Source organism: Natator depressus, chromosome 27 (assembly GCF_965152275.1).
Source record: "Natator depressus isolate rNatDep1 chromosome 27, rNatDep2.hap1, whole genome shotgun sequence".
NCBI lineage: Eukaryota > Metazoa > Chordata > Testudines > Cheloniidae > Natator > Natator depressus.
This window is the reverse complement of record NC_134260.1, coordinates 6,730,669-6,752,305: the sequence shown is the minus strand read 5'-3', so window position 1 is coordinate 6,752,305 and position 21,637 is coordinate 6,730,669. Positions and strand designations below refer to the sequence as shown.

The 21,637-nt window shown below is 41.9% G+C and overlaps 1 protein-coding gene across 9 annotated transcripts in view; it reads right to left on the bottom strand.

Moving 5' to 3' along the window:
- Window positions 1–21,637, bottom strand: part of TANC2 (tetratricopeptide repeat, ankyrin repeat and coiled-coil containing 2) — a 683,096-nt gene that overhangs the window by 565,922 nt on the left and 95,537 nt on the right. For all 9 annotated transcript variants that reach the window (XM_074940790.1, XM_074940791.1, XM_074940792.1 and 6 more), the window contains exon 2: window positions 559–622. The gene's annotated coding sequence lies outside the window, so the exon portion shown is untranslated. The remainder of the gene's footprint in view (window positions 1–558; window positions 623–21,637) is intronic.

Below are 21,637 nucleotides of genomic sequence, written 5' to 3'. Positions count from 1 at the left end.
ATTATTAAGCCAAACTGTTAGTCTAATATTCTGTAATAAAGTTTGGAATTTTCCTCAGAAAAGCTCTGCAACAGGGAGATGTGACTGGGCTGCCTGCTGCTATGGATGCAGCACAAACTGGAGGAAGCTTTCAGTATAGATAGTAAGGTATTATACTGCTTTTGTGTAAATTTTATTATAAAATTAATCTTAAATTATATTAATCAGTAACTAAAAACAAGCATGTTGATATTTACAACCAGAGGAAGAGTTTAGAACTCTGCATGATTCAATTTTTATTTAACTCAATTTTTATGCCACTTATCTCTAATAAATAAGACAAATGAAGCTCAGACATTAATAAGGAAGACAGATTTGGAAAAGTGGCATGAAACAATCAGGTCAGAAGAACTATAAAACTGATAAAGGAAGACTGTATCACCTACTGTATTACACCTCTCGACTAATAAAAGAATAGCACAGATATGAACATGAAAAAAATACAGGATTTCCATTCTACTTGAAGGAACCGTCTCACTGATTTAATAAAGAAGATGGGGGAAGCAGGAGCCCTCCTACCTTGAAATCTGGAATTGAGTTAAATTTCTAAGTGATGATCGCCTTCCTCCATGTGCCAAAAATCCTGCAAGACACAAAAAAATCAACAAAATTTAGTACTAAGATCCCTCAAAACATTCCATTTAACTATCAGGAAAACTACATCTCACATTTTTGGAATTCAAAATTAAACCCCACTGAAGAAAGGGTACATAAAGTCACAATATCATCATCACATGAACAGCTCACAGCTTTCTATGGGGTATTAATATATCAGCTACAACCTATTAGTTCTCCTCACCATTAAAATTCCATAGGTGTAAATCTTTAACTGATCAAAATTAATTTTGATCACCTTGAGCACTTCCCCCCCCCCGCCAAAGATTTTCATGTGAGGAACTGAGAAAAAGTATAATGTGTTTCTTTCAATATATACACTACAGTGTAATATCTAAAAAGAACGCACTTTATACCATTTTTTGTGACTACCCATGAGTATTTCTTTTCTGTGCACTACTAAGCTTTTTCATTTAACTCCTGAAGGCTTTACTTAGTTTTTATTCTGCTCTTATTCAAGCACAACTCTCACTGAAGGGGAGTTAAAACTGAGTCAAAATTTCAGGATTTAGTTTTGTTCTTGTATCAAGTGTGCACAGTAGCTGTTCAAAGATACCACGTGATGCGGACTGATGAACTCATTAAAAAGGTCACTTATAAATACTGTACTGTATTTTGAAACATAGGGTAAAGTCTATGGAAAGATGTTCTATCGCATATATTAGTATTGTGATGTGTGCAGAATCCTGCTTGTTGGCATCTACTGGCATATTATCACAGAAGGCTTCATTGATATACCTGTTGCTGTTTAGAACAAAAAAGTTGAAAGGAAGAAGAGAAGTATAAACAAACAAAAATTAATTGACAGTTAGGGTTGTATCAGGACACATTCACCAACTCAAAAACTGAAAAGCATGGAAATAAGTTAAGGGACAAGTCTCCTACATTCCTTGCCACTGTCACATTGCCTACAACACTGACAACAACACATTCCAACACTACATAAGGCTTTCATTTCCACCTCCAACAAATATTGAGAAGCAGCTTCATCAAATTCACACTTTAGTGCAAAACCTGAACAGGAACCTCCCAGATGCTCTTGCACCAACATTTTGGCACATCTGACAGTCACACATTCCATACATTCGGGAAGTTATTCTACCTTAACATTTCTGAAGTTACGAACTACCTTCCCATCTCCAACCTCCTATTCCTGGGCAAAAAAACTGAGCAAGTCATGACCACTAAACACCAACATGTGACATCAGCCAACTTCCTGGATACCTCACAGTCAGAGTTCAAATCAGGGCACAGAACAGAGAGAGCTATAGCTGCACTAAAAGATGACCAGTTCTTACAGCCATGGGCAGTGACAGGATCTCCATGATTATGCTGCTGGACCTCTCTGCAGCTTTTGATACATTAGACCACTAGATACTGCTAACCTACCTACATGACAGACCAGAACTGATGGCCCATCACCGAAGTTGTTCCTATCATTCCTCTCCAGCAAAGCCCATAGTGCAGATGGGTAACTGTTCCTCCTCTATAAAGACCCTTGCCTGTGGTACCCCATAGTGCTCTATACTATCCCCTCTTCTCCTCAGTATCTACCTGAGACCACTAGGAGAGACAAAGACCTACCATGGGCTCACCTGCCAACAATATGCCAGTGACTCTCAACTATATACAGGGAGTCCTCGGACGCCACTTTTCAACTGACTACCTGTTTCACCCCTACACTTGTTTTGCCCTTACGACACTCGATGTGCATAAGTTTGCTTGAAATCACTTCCTCGTTGCATTATACTGGTATGGAGCTGGAAGGGGTCACTTCTGATTGGCTTTGAGGCAGCAGAGTAGCTTGTTGCCAGGTAGGGTTGCTGCTTGTTTTTGATTGACTCCCAGCCCCAGGCTCAGCCAATCAGAAAGCCTGAACAGTGATTGGCTGAGGCTCAGCATATGTGCCATTCTCCCTGGCTTTCTGAGCCTGTGTTGCTGGCATTCTGCGCAGCATATGTGAATTTATATTTTTATTTGAATGCTGTTTACAAAACACAGTGTACAGTAAATACACTGATGTTGCAACATTAGTCATCTATAATTCATTTAGTAAAAAAATCTCGGTTATTGTAGTGAAAATAGTTGTATCAAGCCTTGGTTCAGGAACCAATCTCCCCTTTATACCATTCATTCCTATGGGAAAAGCAGTTTCAACTTACAACCTTTCGACTTACAATGCAATTCTGAGGAACGAACTGTGTCCGAAGTCCGAGGACTCCATGTATCTCATTCACAACTAATGCAACCACCACCATTACAAGATGTCAGAGAGCCTATCAGAAATCAAAGAGTTTTGGACATAAAGCAGGGATGCAACCTCTTTGCTATGTACTATAACAAGCCTGAGCCCTGGGGAATGGAGACTAAGTCTGCAGGAAGTCATCTAGCTTGTACATAGAAAGGCCCACAACAGACATAGGGAATGGCAGATTTAATGGCAGTCAGAGTTGGAGATGTTTCCATCTCCATGGGCCTTGGTCTTGATTGGCCAAATTAAAAGGTTTTTGAATTGTTAGCTCTATGGGGTCAGAAGGGCGGAAAGGCAGCTATCAGAGTAACAGCCGTGTGAGTCTGTATTCGCAAAAAGAAAAGGAGTACTTGTGGCAACTTAGAGACTAACCAGTTTATTTGAGCATAAGCTTTCGTGAGCTACAGTTCACTTCATCGGATGCACACTGTGGAAAATACAGAAGATGTTTTTATACACACAAACCATGAAAAAATGGGTGTTTATCACTACAAAAGGTTTTCTCTCCCCCCACCCCACTCTCCTGCTGGTAATAGCTTATCTAAAGTGATCACTCTCCTTACAATGTGTATGATAATCAAGGTGGGCCATTTCCAGCACAAATCCAGGTTTTCTCTCCCCTCCGCCCCCCAAACCCACTCTCCTGTTGGTAATAGCTTATCTAAAGTGCTCACTCTCCTTACAATCGGTATGATAATCAAGGTGGGCCATTTCCAGCACAAATCCAGGGTTTAACAAGAACGTCTGAGGAACGGGGGGGGGGGGGGGGCGCGCGGGAGGAAACAAGGGGAAATAGGTTGCCTTGCATAATGACTTAGCCACTCCCAGTCTCTATTCAAGCCTAAGTTAATTGTATCCAATTTGCAAATTAATTCCAATTCAGCAGTCTCTCGCTGGAGTCTGGTTTTGAAGTTTTTCTGTTGTAATATCGCAACTTTCATGTCTGTAATCGCGTGACCAGAGAGATTGAAGTGTTCTCCGACTGGTTTATGAATGTTATAATTCTTGACATCTGATTTGTGTCCATTTATTCTTTTACGTAGAGACTGTCCAGTTTGACCAATGTACATGGCAGAGGGGCATTGCTGGCACATGATGGCATATATCACATTGGTAGATCTGCAGGTGAACGAGCCTCTGATAGTGTGGCTGATGTTATTAGGCCCTGTGATGGTGTCCCCTGAATAGATATGTGGGCACAGTTGGCAACGGGCTTTGTTGCAAGGATAGGTTCCTGGGTTAGTGGTTCTCTTGTGTGGTGTGTGGTTGCTGGTGAGTATTTGCTTCAGGTTGGGGGGCTGTCTGTAGGCAAGGACTGGCCTGTCTCCCAAGATTTGTGAGAGTGTTGGGTCATCCTTCAGGATAGGTTGTAGATCCTGGATAATGCATTGGAAGGGTTTTAGTTGGGGGCTGAAGGTGACGGCTAGTGGCGTTCTGTTATTTTCTTTGTTAGGCCTGTCCTGTAGTAGGTGACTTCTGGGAACTCTTCTGGCTCTATCAATCTGTTTCTTCACTTCAGCAGGTGGGTATTGTAGTTGTAAGAATGCTTGATAGAGATCTTGTAGGTGTTTGTCTCTGTCTGAGGGGTTGGAGCAAATGCGGTTGTATCGCAGAGCTTGGCTGTAGACAATGGATCATGTGGTGTGGTCAGGGTGAAAGCTGGAGGCATGTAGGTAGGAATAGCAGTCAGTAGGTTTCCGGTATAGGGTGGTGTTTATGTGACCATCATTTATTAGCACTGTAGTGTCCAGGAAGTGGATCTCTTGTGTGGACTGGACCAGGCTGAGGTTGATGGTGGGATGGAAATTGTTGAAATCATGGTGGAATTCCTCAAGAGCTTCTTTTCCATGGGTCCAGATGATGAAGATGTCATCAATATAGCGCAAGTAGAGTAGGGGCGTTAGGGGACGAGAGCTGAGAAAGCGTTGTTCTAAGTCAGCCATAAAAATGTTGGCATACTGTGGGGCCATGCGGGTACCCTGATTTGAAGGTATACATTGTCCCCAAATGTAAAATAGTTATGGGTGAGGACAAAGTCACAAAGTTCAGCCACCAGGTTTGCCGTGACATTATCGGGGATAGTCTTCCTGACGGCTTGTAGTCCATCTTTGTGAGGAATGTTGGTGTAGAGGGCTTCTACATCCATAGTGGCCAGGATGGTGTTTTCTGAAAGATCACCGATGGACTGTACTTTCCTCAGGAAGTCAGTGGTGTCTCAAAGATAGCTGGGAGTGCTGGTAGCGTAGGGCCTGAGGAGGGAGTCTACATAGCCAGACAATCCTGCTCTCAGGGTGCCAATGCCTGAGATGATGGGGCATCCAGGATTTCCAGGTTTATGGATCTTGGGTAGCAGATAGAATACCCCAGGTCAGGGTTCCAGGGGTGTGTCTGTGCGGATTTGTTCTTGTGCTTTTTCAGGGAGTTTCTTGAGCAGATGGTGTAGTTTCTTTCGGTAACCCTCAGTGGGATCAGAGGGTAATGGCTTGTCGAAAGTGGTGTTGGAGAGCTGCCGAGCGGCCTCTTGTTCATATTCCGACCTATTCATGATGACAACAGCACCTCCTTTGACAGCCTTTTCGATTATGATGTCAGAGTTGTTTCTGAGGCTGTGGATGGCATTGTGTTCTGCACAGCTGAGGTTGTGGGGCAAGTGATGCTGCTTGTCCACAATTTCAGCCCGTGCACGTCGGTGGAAGCACTCTATGTAGAAATCCAGTCTGCTGTCTTGACCTTCAGGAGGAGTCCACCTAGAATCCTTCTTTTTGTAGTGTTGGTAGGGAGGTCTCTGTGGATTAGTATGTTGTTCAGAGATGTGTTGGAAATATTCCTTGAGTCGGAGACATCGAAAATAGGATTCTAGGTCACCACAGAACTGTATCATGTTCGTGGGGGTGGAGGGACAGAAGGAGAGGCCCCGAGATAGGACAGCTGCTTCTGCTGGGCTAAGAGTATAGTTGGATAGGTTAACAATATTGCTGGGTGGGTTGAGGGAACCATTGCTGTGGCCCCTTGTAGCATGTAGTAGTTTAGAAAGTTTAGTGGAACCATGAGGGAAAGGCTGCAGGATAGCAAGCTCTTGGAGAGGATGATTACAGTTTGGTGGAGTAAGATGGCAGCTGTAATTGTGGGTGAGTAGCCCCTTTCCTTTTGTTTTGAAGCTAGTTCCAGGACTCGGTCAGAGGCACCAGATAGCTGTAATCATTAAAAGCTAATTTGTTCTTCATCCTATAAGTGATCGCCTTGTGCCTGATTCCTCCAACTCCATTTCCAGCCATCAAACCCAGAACTTACTTTCGTCTGCATCCACCCCGCCACTCAGGGTCCCTAGCCTTTCCCCAAGGGAAGAGGGGAGTAAAACTATGAAAAATAGATCACATCCTCCCCTAATTAACAGCACTTATCTCAGAGTACAGAACACATTTTCTGACGCTTTACAAGTAAATCCTTTGATCAATTTATGCATTAAAACTAAATAAAACTATGCCCTTTAAGGAATTAGCCTTCTGTGCCCATCTTTTATTGGTCCTGAATTATCTTAATAATGGAATTATGCAGACACTTCAAACTTTCAATGAAAATAAAGTTAACTGAAATCTTGTGCAAATGCCATATTTGAAGAAATGAAGTTATAATTAAGCTAAGTTATCAAAATTGTATCTAATTTATGCTTATATCAGGAACAGTCAGGCTTAGGTCCGCAGTAAAGGTAAATTAAATTAAGTGGGGCCTATTGTGACATCAGAGTTACTCAACCAATCACCTTCCTTTCTCTACAGCTAATTTTCATGCAATAATTCTATTGGTTGGAATTACTCAGCAGTTTGAAGGAGACTGGACACATGTCAAACATTCTCATTGATAGATTAGTTGTCTCAATTGTCATTATTCATTAAAGAGTCTGTGGCTAAATGCCAGCTTGTGCATCAGCACTTGAAAGGCTTGCCAAGTCACTGCTGCCCTGGTTCACTGTGCACTGAGGCAACAATACCAGGGAAACTGAGGCAGTAGTGCTGGGGGAGCTCTTAAAGCACAGACACACTGGGACTCAGAGGCTGAGCTCTCCCTGCCCCCTTCACATTAACACCAGCCTTGTTAACACTGTCCTCTAAACCAATAAGACTGCATCTTCACTGACAAAAAAGCTGCATATTTACTGCTCATTAACTCTGTCTCTGCAAAAACAGTGGAGATAAGGCACTTTATATTTACAGCGAGATAGCTAAGTGGGGTCAGTCATGGACAGAAGATAGAATGCTGACCTCACCTCACTACCTTCATGGTAAAACTTACAAGTGCCTTCTCTCCATTTAGGATTTCCAAGTGAGAAAACTATTGCATGTTAATTATCTCACTGTAAAAAACCCACCCTTTTGTCAGTGATGACAAACCCTAAGGCAGAGGTTCTCAAACTGTGGTCCATGGACCCCACCAGTGGTCCGCGAGCTCCATTCAGGTGGTCCACGGATAGTTCCCTCTAAGATGCTCACCTGGGCAGCTGCACACAAGAGAATGAAGGACCATCCACCTAATTAATGGAGCTGCGCAGGCATGGCTCCACTAATTAGGTGCCTGGACCCTTAAGAAGACGCACATGTAAGGTGAGGTGGTGGCCTTGGGGGACATAGAAGGGTAGGTGGGAGGAGGCAGTGGGGTGAGAAGAGGGGGTGGGCGGAATTTGGGATGTGCAGGGCTGCGGCGGCCAGAGAAAGAGGCAACTTTCCCCAGCTCCAGGGCTGTGGCTGCTGGGGAGAGACGGTCCTCCTTCCAAGCCTCAACTCTGTGGCTGCTGTGGCAGGGGAGACACCGCCCCCCCTTCCCAGCCCCAGATCGGGGGCTGCCATGGCGGGGGAGAGAGGGCACATCCATTGCATTAGAAAGGTAAGACGACAGATACTAAAATATGAGTTGTGTGCCTTTATTTGTAGAACAAAAAAAAGTTAATTATTACTAAGGTATTTTTATATATAGTGCTTTTACCCAAAGCGCTTTACAATAGTTAGCTAATGTTACAAACAACATTTGGAAAGATCATTAAGTGGTCCGCCGAGACCCACAGCAATTTTCAAGTGGTCTGCAGAAAAAAAAAGTTTGAGAACCACTGCCCTAAGGTGTTTTCTACACTTACAGTGCTGCAGCACTAAGTGAAGACACTACCTTTTCTGATGGGAGACCTTCTTCTCTCTACATAGGTACTCCACCTCCCTGAGAGGCGGTGGCTACATCAGCAGGAGAAGCCCTCCCATCAACATAGTGCCGTTCATACTGGAAGCTGGGTTGGGATAAATGCATTGCTCAGAGGTGTGGATTTTCCACATCCCTGAATGACTAGTTATAGTGGCATAAACTGATAGAGTAAACCAAGCCTAAGACTACTACAAATTAATGGCCAGATTGACCAGTACATCTCATTGGCTTTGATTTTCTTTGTGATGCAAAGCAGCTCTAAGGCGAGCGCAATTAGCTGATATACTCTGGCTTTGATGTAACCATGATTCTTCCCTGACATTTTTAAAAAATATTTAAGGTTGATAATATATATTCAAATCTTTAGAAATATCACATAACAGCAATCTCTTTTACTATCTTGTTTAGTGTCCTGCTTTGAGCAGGGGGTTGGACTAGATGACCTCCTAAGGTCCCTTCCAACCCTGATATTCTATGATTCATATATATATATTTTTATCTTTTTTAAAGACTATGTTAAAATGGAATTAAGGATGACAATACATTTCAGTAACTTCTTGGGGAATATACATTACAGCAATGTTGTAGTTATCCCAAAACCTAGCACCTGAAAATCCAGGAAATTCAGAGTTAAGGTTACACTATTTTGTGGCTATATCTAAATACACACAGCAGCCAGATCTTTCCAATCTAAAACCTTTCTCCAGAAATAATTTTAAAAAAATATATATTTGGTAATACTTTGAAAAAAACCCCACACACTATGCTATGCCCAGTCTTCTTAGACACTGCTATGTATTACTGAATGTCATAAAAAGTAGCAATATTTGTAGTAATTTTAATGTAAAAGTCTTCTTAGACGCTGCTATGTATTACTGAATGTCATAAAAAGTAGCAATATTTGTACTGATTTTAATGTAAAATTCATGTTGTAATGATCCAGGGATCTCTTAACTCAGGGAAACAGAAAGAGTATGTGGGTTTTTGTTCTCTGGGCACACTTAGTCTGAACTAAAACTTTAGATGTAGAATCAATTTAATATTAACAGTCCTCTCTAATTTTCTGGAAAATAAGAGAAGAGGTTCTCAAACCAGCTTTTCATAAAGAAAAACTGACTACATTTGGTTACCTTTATTTTATAGCAAGCCCTTGAGTGACATATTTTATTTTATTAGAGGGTTGATTTAAAACAAAAACAAAAACCAAAAAAACCATGTGCAACATAAATTCATAACCGGGTATTATTAACCTGCATGAATATAAGTGAAGAATACAGAAAATCAACAAGATCTAATTCTTTCCTGAACCTTATTTGGCTGGAAGGTTTGAGTAACTTCGAGGTAGTATAGAGAAAGCTGAACTTCATGAAAAATATATTGATGACTGGCAGCAAATAACAGATAATCTGAATTTGATAGTGTCACCTTATCTTCTTAGTTTTATCTGCATCTCAAAATCACTGTACAGTTTCATAGAATCATAGAATATCAGGGTTGGAAGGGACCTCAGGAGGTCATCTAGTCCAACCCCCTGCTCAAAGCAGGACCAATTCCCAACTAAATCATCCTAGCCAGGGCTTTGTCAAGCCTGACCTTAAAAACTTCTAAGGAAGGGGATTCCACCACTTCCCTAGGTAATGCATTCCAGTGTTTCACCACCCTCCTAGTGAAAAAGTTTTTCCTAATATCCAACCTAAACCTCCCCCGCTGCAACTTGAGACCATTACTCCTCGTTCTGTCATCTGCTACCACTGAGAACAGTCTAGATCCATCCTCTTTGGAACCCCTTTTCAGGTAGTTGAAAGCAGCTGTCAAATCCCCCCTCATTCTTCGCTTCCGCAGACTAAACAATCCCAGGTCCCTCAGACTCTCCTCATAAGTCATGTGTTCCAGTCCCCTAATATTTTTTGTTGTCCTCCGCTGGACTCTTTCCAATTTTTCCACATCCTTCTTGTAGTGTGGGGCCCAAACCTGGACACAGTACTCCAGATCAGGCCTCACCAATGTCTAATAGAGGGGAATGATCATGTCCCTCGATCTGCTGGCAACGCCCCTACTTATACATCCCAAAATGCCAAATTGGCCTTCTTGGCAACAAGGGCACACTGTTGACTCATATCCAGCTTCTCGTCCACAGTAACACCTAGGTCCTTTTCTGCCGAACTGCTGAAAAGCCATTCGGTCCCTAGTCTGTAGCTGTGCATGGGATTTTTCCATCCTAAGTGCAGGACTCTGCACTTATCCTTGTTAAACCTCATCAGATTTCCTTTGGCCCAATCCTCTAATTTGTCGAAGGCCCTCTGTATCCTATCTCTACCCTCCAGCATATCTACCTCTCCTCCCAGTTTAGTGTCATCTGCAAACTTGCTGAGGGTGCAATCCACACTATCCTCCAGATCATTAAGGAAGATATTGAAAAAAAGAGCCCGAGGGCCGACCCTTGGGGCACTCCACTTGATACTGGCTGCCAACTTGACATGGAGCCATTGATCACTACCCGTTGAGCCCAACAATCTAGCCAGCTTTCTAGCCACCTTATCATCCATTCATCCAGCCCATACGTCTTTAACTTGCTGGCAAGAACACTGTGGGAGACCGTGTCAAAAGCTTTGCTAAAGTCAAGGAACTTTCCACTGCTTTCCCCTCATCCACAGAGCCAGTTATCTTGTCATAGAAGGCAATTAGATTAGTCAGGCATGACTTGCCCTTGGTGAATCCATGCTGACTATTCCTGATCACTTTCCTCTCCTCGAAGTGCTTCAGAATTGATTCCTTCAGGACCTGCTACATGATTTTTCCAGGGACTGAGGTGAGGCTGACTGGCCTGTAGTTCCCAGGATCCTCCTTCTTCCCTTTTTTAAAGATAGGCACTACATTAGCCTTTTTCCAGTCATCCGGGACCTCCCCCAATCGCCATGAGTTTTCAAAGATAATGGCCAATGGCTCTGCAATCACATCCGCCAACTCCTTTAGCACTCTAAGATGCAGCGCATTCGGCCCCAGGGACTTGTGCTCTTCCAGCTTTTCTAAATAGTCCCAAACCACTTCTTTCTCCACAGAGGGCTGGTCACCTCCTCCCCATGCTGTGCTGCCCAGTGCAGTAGTCTGGGAGCTGACCTTGTTTGTGAAGACAGAGGCAAAAAAAGCATTGAGTACATTAGCTTTTTCCACATTCTCTGTCATTAGGTTGCCTCCCTCATTCAGGAAGAGGCCCACACTTTCCTTGACTTTCTTCTTGTTGCTAACATACCTGAAGAAACCCTTCTTGTTACTCTTAACATCTCTTGCTAGTTGCAACTCCAGGTGTGATTTGGCCTTCCTGATTTCACTCCTGAATGCCCGAGCAATATTTTTATACTCTTCCCTGGTCATTTAACCAATCTTCCACTTCTTGAAAGCCTCTTTTTTGTGTTTAAGATCAGCAAGGATTTCACTGTTAAGCCAAGCTGGTCGCCTGCCATATTTACTATTCTTTCGACACATCGGGATGGTTTGTCTCTATAACCTCAATAAGGATTCTTTAAAATACAGCCAGCTCTCCTGGACTCCTTTCCCCCTCATGTTCTTCTCCCAGGGGATCCTGCCCATCACTTCCCTGAGGGAGTCAACGTCTGCTTTTCTGAAGTCCAGGGTCCATATTCTGCTGCTCTCCTTTCTTCCCTGTGTCAAGATCCTGAACTCGACCATCTCATGGTCACTGCCTCCCAGGTTCCCATCCACTTTAGCTTCACCTACTAATTCTTCCCAGCTTGTGAACTGCAGATCAAGAAGAGCTCTGCCCCTAGTTGGTTCCTCCAGCACTTGCACCAGGAAATTGTCCCCTACAAAAATTTCCTGGATTGTCTGTGCACCGCTGTATTGCTCTCCCAGCAGATATCAGGGTGATTGAAGTCTCCCATGAGAACCAGGGCCTGTGATCTAGTAACTTCTGTTAGTTGCCAGAAGAAAGCCTCGTCCACCTCAACCCCCTGCTCCGGTGGTCTATAGCAGACTCCCACCACAACATCACCCTTGTTACTCACACTTCTAAACTTAATCCAGAGACTCTCAGGTTTTTCTGCAGTTTCATACTTGAGCTCTGAGCAGTCAGACTGCTCTCTTACATACAATGCAACTCCCCCACCTTTTCTGTCCTGCCTGTCCTTCCGGAACAGTTTATATCCATCCATGACAGTTCTCCAGTCTTGGGAGTTATCCCACCAAGTCTCTGTTATTTCAAATCACATCATAATTCCTTGACTGTGCCAGGACTTCCAGTTCTCCCTGCTTGTTTCCCAGGCTTCTTGCATTTGTGTATAGACACTTGAGATACCTTGCTGTTTGTCCTACTTTCTTAATATGAGGCAGGTGCCCTCCCCTCTCGCACTCTCCTGCTCGTGCTTCCTCCTGGTATCCCACGTCTTCACTTACCTCAGGGCTTTGGTCTCCTTCCCCCAGTATACCTAGTTTAAAACCCTCCTCACTAGGTTAGCCAGCCTGCTTGCGAAGATGCTCTTCCCTCTCTTCGTTAGGTGAAGCCCGTCTCTGCCTAGCACTCCTCCTTCTTGGAACACCAACCCATGGTCAAAGAATCCAAAGCCTTTTCTCCGACACCGCCTGTGTAGCGATTCATTGACTTCCATGATTCGACGGTCTCTACCCCGGCCTTTTCCTTCCATGGGGAGGATGGACGAGAACACCACTTGCGCCTCAAACTCCTTTATCCTTCTTCCCACAGCCACGTAGTCTGCAGTGATCCGCTTGAGGTCATTCTTGGCAGTATCATTGGTGCCCACGTGGAGAAGCAGAAAGGGGTAGTGATCCGAGGGCTTGATGAGTCTCGGCAGTCTCTCCGTCACATCGTGAATCCTAGCTCCTGGCAAGCAGCAGACTTCCCGGTCAGGGCGGCAGATAGATGACTCAGTCCCCCTGAGTTTGGCAGTGTTAAACAGAGGGGTATAATAATAGTAAGTGCTACAGATCAGTATGCAGGCAGGTTCATAAGTAGAGCTGTGGGGGGAAATTTTCATAGTTTCAAACAATACTCTGCTTGTCTCCAGCCAGTGCTTCTAATTCCTGACTTTTATGACAGATTCCATAACTTAAAAATAAATGATCACCAATAATACTGGGGGGAAATGTGTGTATATAAATTATATGAAAGTGTCAGTTTGGCCATTTTAAAATACAGTATTTTGTTACTGTAGTTAAATGTTAAAGAAACAAACTTATATTTCCAAAACAATTTAAGAGAATGTATGTACTATAGCTAAAATAGCAATATACAATAGTATTTTTCTTGAAATATCTCCAGAATTGTCTGGTCATTCATGACCCTCCAAGACATTTGCTCTCCACAGGAATGATACAATTGGAGAAATCCAGGTTAAGACTTTCCAATGCTGTGGTCAAAGCATTTGAAACAAATACCTGTTATTGAAGGAGACCAGACTGCACTCAAATCTAACCAGGTTCAGACTAAGAAAGGCTTTCCTTATCAATCACCTCCATAAAAAAATCCACACAGTCCCACGAAGAAAGCACTTTTTAAGCCTCTTTACGTCTTCTTCATAACTGTTCGCCACCACTTAGATAGTAAGGTAATAGGAGGTACCTTAAAAATAGCTATATTAAGATAGAGGGAAGACAGATTTCTTCTTTAAGGTGGTCGATCCTTCACAATTTGATAACTGAAAAGCTTAATAATTTATACCATTTTTTGGATAACTAAAGATATTTCTTTAAAAATATCTCAGCAACTTACTGCCATTGGTCTGCTTAACATCTCATAATGCAATAACACATTTTCTGTTTTGTATTTTACAGTACTAGTTTGTCTACAGTTTATACTTCATACATAATGAGTGTTGACTACCCATAATTTGTTTGATATTTCATCTGTATTCAGAGTATAGTTCATGAATGTTCTCTGCAGTGAGTCTCTAAACAGTGAACTTCCATCCACTCATAATTACATTACAAATCTTTATGTGAGTGCAGCAGCTCTCAGTGAGCTGTCAATAAAATCTGCACATTGCTAAAATGCTTTTATTCCTTAAATGTCTATAATCCGCTTTCTAATTATACTTGTAGATACTGCACTTTAATTAACGGTATGAGAATTCTAAATTCTGAAATATTATATCTCAACACGTTTGCTTACAGAATATTAAATAAACAATTATGAACAACTCCCTCTCTACCCCTTCTTCTCTATTTTTCAAAAAAATCAGTCACATTGTTTTACAATCTGAACCATGCTACCAAGTTACAAGGCATGGTTCAGATATATGCTAATATCCTAAAGCCTTACATTTTTTCCAATTCACAGCATATCAAAACATTTTCTGGTCACTGCACAAAAGCCAGGCAGGCCCCATTTTTGGTTCAGTTTTTCCCAGAAAATCCTCTTAGTCCAAGAAGGTAGAAGATAGCAGCCCAAATTCTTTGACTGCTTCAATGGTTTCCTGTAAGTCTCCAAATCCAATTTAAAAAAAATAACCACCTCTTGTTTTCAGAGCTCTATATAAGTTTACTCTGCCCCCTTTCATTGATCTTTTACCTTCTCACTCTGCTCCTCCAGCCTTGGCGTTTCTTATCTCAGTTAGGAGTCACTCATAAAGGTGCATCTGTGCCAAGTTTCTACTTTTTCTTTTGAGATACCATGCCACTTTTCAATCTCATCTTAAATTCTCTGTTCACTTTAGCCTAACATGAACACTAAAACCCTGCCCATCTCCCTCTTCATTCCATTACTGCGCATCTCCAATTTTATCTGCAAGGATATTTCCATGGATCTTCTACTTTTAAATTTTAGCTCTTCTCTTTACTTGCTATCATCTGACATGTTGTTCCCCTTTCTGCCAGTTTTTGACTTCTTCTACATAAATCTGTAATACAGTTCTTGTTATATTTACAATGCCTAATCATCAGAAGGGAAACATGTATTCATACTTACTCAACACCATCCATTAAATATGGTTAAAGCACTTTCAGACTGCATCTCATAACCACCTTAATACAGTAATGTAGTATTACACATTAAAACCTTTACATTAAGCTATCACTGAAAAAAAACTGCATAACCATATGAGTTTTGTTTAGGAAAAACAAATAAATATGCACAGATACATGTCCAAATCACTGTAATTTATTTATGTAGGGTTTTTTGCAATAATAAAAATAATGTAGTTGTTTCTATTCTTTACTGGTCCTAAACAGACTAGAAACACAAATAAGGTGCTTTGCACATTCTTGTCTTTTTTGTTGTTTTTTCTTTTGCTTTTTTGGTTGCCCCCCCCTTTTTCATTTTCAAAAAGACTTGCTGGCTAGTAAGTCTGCTGCTGTTAAAAAAGTGATATTTGCATGTTAATATGACTTTTCAAAACCTCCCAGGTAGCTACTAAGGCTATGTCTACACAACAGACCTTACAGCGGCAGAGTTGTACCGCTGCAGCTGTGCCGCTGTAAGGTCTCCTGTGTAGCTGCTCTACGCTGGTGGGAGAAGCTCTCCCACTGGCATAATTAAACCACCCCCAATGAGCGGCGATAGCTATGTTGGCAGGAGACCGTCTCCCGCCAACATACTGCTGTCCACACCAGTGCTTCTGTCTGTGAAACTTCTGTCGGTCAGCGGTGTTTTGTTCACTCCCCGTTCGACAAAAGTGCTGGTGTAGCCATAGCCTTAGTCTGCTGTGGAAAGTGATATTAACAAACATACAAATATCACTTTTCACAGCAGACTTACTCAGCCTTGGCATGCCAGGAAACTAATTAAGCCCTGAATGGTGAGGTGGGTAGAGAGGCAGCAGGGCCAGTGGTGATAGGGGGGAATGAATTGCAGGTCTGGGGGAGGCAGCAGGGGCTGGGGCGATGGGGGGGGTGAGCTTGGGGCCAGAGCCCACTGCCACATGGACAGGGGCTGGAGCCCACTGCTGTGCAGCTGGGGGACAGAGCCTGAAGCCTTGAGCCCTGAGACAGACCCCAGAGCCTGGAGGTGGAGCCGGAAGCCCTACAACTACAGCCTGCCGCCCACCATCACAGGGCTGCAGCCTGACTCCACCACTCCCAGGAAGGTGAGGAACTCACTGGCTGCTTGCTCCTCCAGTGTTTGTGTCTCCAGAGGGGACAAGCCTCAAACCCTGCTGAAGGCCCCAAGGGAGGGACTGCTACTGTCTCCCCCATGCCCCGCAATCACCACACAGGAGGCTGTGGCCGCAAGAAAAGCCCCTGGAGGCCGCATGTGGCCCAGGTGGCCGCATTTGAGAAACACTGCCTTAGCTTATATCAAATAAACAAAAAAAATTCCAGTGCAGGCAAGGCCTTGAGCCCCAGTGATCTACACGGGAAAAAGTGTCTGACCACATGGAGAAAATTTCAGGAGTGGGGCCTTAGTTTGGAACCAACTGTGCTATCAGATGGATACACACACACAGGCACCTTTGGTAGTGGAAGCCAGAGCTCACTTGGAATAGTCTAAGCATAGCCACAGTGCAGCACTGTAATTCAAGTATCTACTTGGTATTATTTGCTTTGAAGAATCAAATATATTCTTCTTCTTCACATACTGTACTATGCTGAGTAGAGGGGAAAAAAGAAATCAGACGCACACTTCCCCAAAGCATTTCTACTAAATAAAAACTCCAAAAAAAAAAACCCTCCCCAAATTAAGGAAAGAACTTTAAAATTATAACTTAAAATCATCAGACCCTGCAGCTCTAGTTCTTTTTCATCACAAACTTATATTAATTTTAAGTAGACTTGCAAGTAAAAGTAATTACTGAACCTCCTCACTAGCAAAAAATGTTAAGATGAGTGGTTCCTCCAAGGGCCCATAGAATTTTCTTAATTATAAAGAAGTTATAAAAGAAGTATTATAAAAGTTATAAAGAAGTATTTCCAATAAAAAGAGGGGAACATGGACTTCAATGGTTCATTCAAATGTACAATTTCAGAGAAATGCACTTTCCTCTCTATATAAATATACACACACACACACACACACACACACACAGAGTTTTTATCTTAAGTGAAAAATTAGGGCTCATGAAAAATGGTGTAGCCCTAGAGACAGGAGTTCACCATCTAGAAAATAGATCATGGGCTCACCCATGTGCATCAACCATGACCTTGAGAGATCATCTCTAGGAGAAGAGAGTAGTGTCAGTGTCCATGCTCATTCTCACTTTGGCCATCAATGCAGAAGCCAATTCATGTCAATCTAAATTTCTGAGATTTGAATATGTGAGGTGCTAATGATAGTCCAAAAGGAAGTACTGTGTACTAATAATGATGGCCTCCTCCCACAAATCTGAGAAACTTCCTGTGGTTTGGGAGCACCCTGACATGAAGGTAAGTGTCCTGAAGATTAAGGGCAACAAACCTGTTGTCATGATCCTGGGACAGAAGGATTGATGCAGGGAAACCATACAGAATCTCACATACTTGATGAACTTGTTGAAATTCTGAGGTGTCCAAAGTGCGTCTTTGGGGATTAGAAAATACCTCATGTAAAAACCCCTTCCTTGAAACTGCACAGGAACTCCCTTTACAGCTCCTGAGAAGGGTCCAAATTTCTTGAACAAGCAGAGACTCACGAGATAGGACCCTGAAAATGGTGAAGGCAGGAAAGTGGGAAAATGGGGAGTGGAGAAGAATTGAATATTTCCATCTCACAGAACATAGGACTTACCTTTCATTTATGGCCTCCCAAGCACCTAAAGAGTGGAATAGTCTGTTCCCAAACGGGGGAAATATCCACCAAACTGCAAGTGACTGAACTGTTATCCTCATGGGAACAGCCAAAAGAGAGGTATCCCCACAGATAGCTGGGTACGAGCCTGCTGATTGGAGCCAGAGCTAGAGGACCTCCTTCTCTGAGGTCTATGCTTCTTTTTCCAAAAATCAAATTGCCTGGGTGGATAGACAGGCTGTCTACAGCACTGTTGGGAGTACTGAGGATTTGGAGGTCTATGCTGTCATCTCTTAGGATACAGAGACCGCTAAGGAACAGCCACCCAGGTTCTCTGAAGAAATGTAATGTCTCATCAGTTTTATCTGATAATAGAAAAGAACCATCAAAGGGAAGGTCCTCTATAGCCTGCTGTATATTGGGCACGATACCAGAATTATGCAGCCACAAGACTATTCTCATTATTATTATTATAGAGTCAATAATTCTAGAGGAAACTTCTACAACATCCAACACCAACTGATGAGATGTTTTTGCTACCAGACGGCCCTCTGCCAAAAAAGCCTTAAACTATTACCTTGCGTCTCAAAGAAGCATATCTGTAAATTTTGACAAATACTCCCAATTAGAAAAAATTATATTTAGCAAATAGCGCTTGCTGATTAGCTATACACATTTGAACAGATGAAGTGGAATAAATCATTCTATCCAACATGTCCTGTCTTTTGGTCCCTCTTTATCTGGTGGCTGAGTTGAATATCCCCTGCTTCGCTCTCTCATTCGCAGTCGTAACTACCAGAGAATTCATGGCTGCATAAGAATGAAAACACTCAAATCCCTGGTCAGAAACACAGTAGTGCTTGTCTGTGCACACACAGCTGTGGGAGCCAACAAAGTTGGAGTATTCTACAGGGCCTTCACTAGTTCCAAAAAGGCCTCATTAATTGAAAGGGCCACTTTCCCAGGGTTAGAGATAGAACTCATTGCTACAGGATATTTTCCAGGGCAAGAATTTAACAGGTTCAAAGAAGGATTGGATATTTATATGGATAACAAGACTATCCAGAGTTATAACAGCTAATGCTAACAAATGCTAACAAAAACATTTTGAAAGGGATCTAAAACCTCCATGCTTTAGGGTTTAAACCAATCTCTACTTGTTATGGATTACAATGAGATTTTCCGGGGAGCAAATTATCCCTAAATCTCCTACTGCATGTTTTGTTGTACATTCCTCTGAAGCATCTCATGCTCGCCACTTTTGGAGTAAGAGACAGACCTAAAGGGACCACAAAGTCAGATCCAATATGTCAATTCCTATGTTCTATGTATATATTTTGATGATTTGTAAGATTTTTACTGTGTATGAGACCTTTTGGACAGAATAATATCCAGAAAACAAATCCTTTTATTTCAGAGATAAAATTTCAGTGACTACTCACATCACAGAGCAGCATGGTCTGTCAAACGAATTAATGGGAACACACACTTGTTTCATTATTTTAAAAAGGGGAACAGTGTATGGTATCAAACTTTGAAATTATAAAACATTGCTATACTGGCAGCCAGCAGGTTTCTAGATAGAACTCTAGGTGTTTTTAACCCTATAAAAACCATTAATGATTAGGTCCCAGTTACTAGAAATATCACCTTCCTCCATAAACCATTGTGCCATAGTTCAGATGAGCAGAGGCCCTTGAACTGGAGCTCCCTTCATGTAAAAGACAGGAAGCTATGTGTATTCTCTGGGATTGGTCTTTGACTTTGGAACTCATTCCCCATCTATCACTTTTCTGACATTCCAGGCCACCAGAGTTTAAATATATTTAACGTCTCAGAACATTGCAAATCCCGTTTTTTTTTTTAATCCCATGCTTTTAGAGATAAACTGGATTCAGGGTTGGAGGGATTTATTGTGTGTGTTATTGATTTCTTATTGTATTTGCTAAGAGCGATTTTATTTATGTTTTAAGGTTGGATGACCGGGCCTTAATATTATATTGCATTGTATGATTATTTTATTCTATATAAAATCATAAAAACGTAGGGCTGGAAGGGAACTCTAGTCATCTAGTGAAGCCGCGCCCCCCCGGCACTAAGGCTGTCTAGCCTGTTTGTAAAAGCCTCCAATGATGGGGATTTCACAACCTTCCCTAGATACCTATTCTAATGATTAACAGTCCTTGCCATTAGAAAGTTTTCCCTGCTATCTAACCTAAATCTCCCTTGCTGCAGATTTAGCCTATTACTTCTTGTCCTATCTTCAGTGGTCATGGAGAACAGCTGATCACTGACCGCTTTTTAATACTCTATGTTAATTTATATAATAGGAACCCAGATCACTAACCATTTCATTAAATTAAGATAAATAAGTACATATTTCATCTTGCTAAATGTCAGATTTTAGGGGTCTTCGTAGCCTATGAGTTGGCTGCCCAATCTTTCTCTCTCTCAGATTAACTTCAGATTTTTGGCTATTTACTTCATTTTTTATTATGTTTTTTTAATTATTTTAGCTTCCTGGGCTAAGAACAAGCTCTAATGTTGCCTTTGGAATTTTCTTAAGTTCATGTAACGTGATGGCAGAGGCTTGTGCTAAGTTGCTCCACAGTGAATATTATAAGTTGCTTACTCCTTGACCATCATCAGATGAACCATTTTGTTGAGTTACTACATTGACTGAGGAGAAACAACATAAACCAGATTTTCACAGGTGCTGAAAACACTTGAGGAACCCAGTGGCTTTTGGATTCACCACAGCTGAAAAATCAAGCTGCTGATTCATAAAGTTCCATCTATTCTATTTTTCTAGGTATTCGCTCAGCAATATAGTGCAAGACACGAGGTGGATGAGGAAATATCTTTTATTAGACCAACTTCTGTAGGTGAAAGAGACAAGCTTTTGAGCTTACAGGGAGTTCTTCTTCAAAAACTTGTCTCTTTCACCAACAGATGTTGGTCCAGTAACAGATATTACCTACCCACCTTGTCTCTGTTATATCCTGGGACCAACAATACTACAACAACATAGCAGACATCAAAACTGTGCAGGATTTAAAGTCAACAGGATGCCAGATAAGGTTAAATTAATAAGAACGCCATAATTCTACTCCCCTTAAGGTGATGTCTTCTGATGGTAAAGCTAACCAAATAGATTTTGTATTTAAGTAGAAATGTCACAGCACTATTGCAAGACTAATTTAATTTGCTTAGTTTGAAATCTCCAACACAAATTTAGTATAGATTGTATATGGTACAATGATCTTAACAGTCTGACCACATTTCCTCAAAGGGATCGACAACTTATTCATTCTTCTATCAAGAGAACAAAGTACAAAGGCATTAATTATGATGACCATCTATCTCTGAAAGCCATGCCACTTCATCACTGAACTAAACAGGCTGCTCAACCAGTTGCCCTGGTGAGAAATGTCTGACCTGGCCTCATATATAGGGAATTTCATTCTACAATGAGATTCTTCTTCTAATTTTGTCTGTCACTTGCAGCAGCTGGTATTCATCTGACAAACTGCTTAAGTTTGGATGGCATTCTGAAATCAGATTAAAATCACAGCTATAACTTCTGTGCAAATCTATGTAAGAAACAATCCAGTATTAAAGACCTAATTCCAATTCTAAATTTCATGAGTTCCCTTTTAAATAGGATGTACTATTTAGTGATTGTTGTATAAAAAACTGGTTACTGACCTTCCGTAACTCTTGTTCTTCGAGATGTGTTGCTCATGTCTATTCCCCATTAGGTGTGTGCATGCTGCATGCCCTGTTGCCGGAGTTTTTTCCCTCAGTGGTATCTGTTGGGACAGCTCTAGCGCCCTCCTCTGGTGCCATGCACTTATGCATCGTATAAAGGGCGCCGC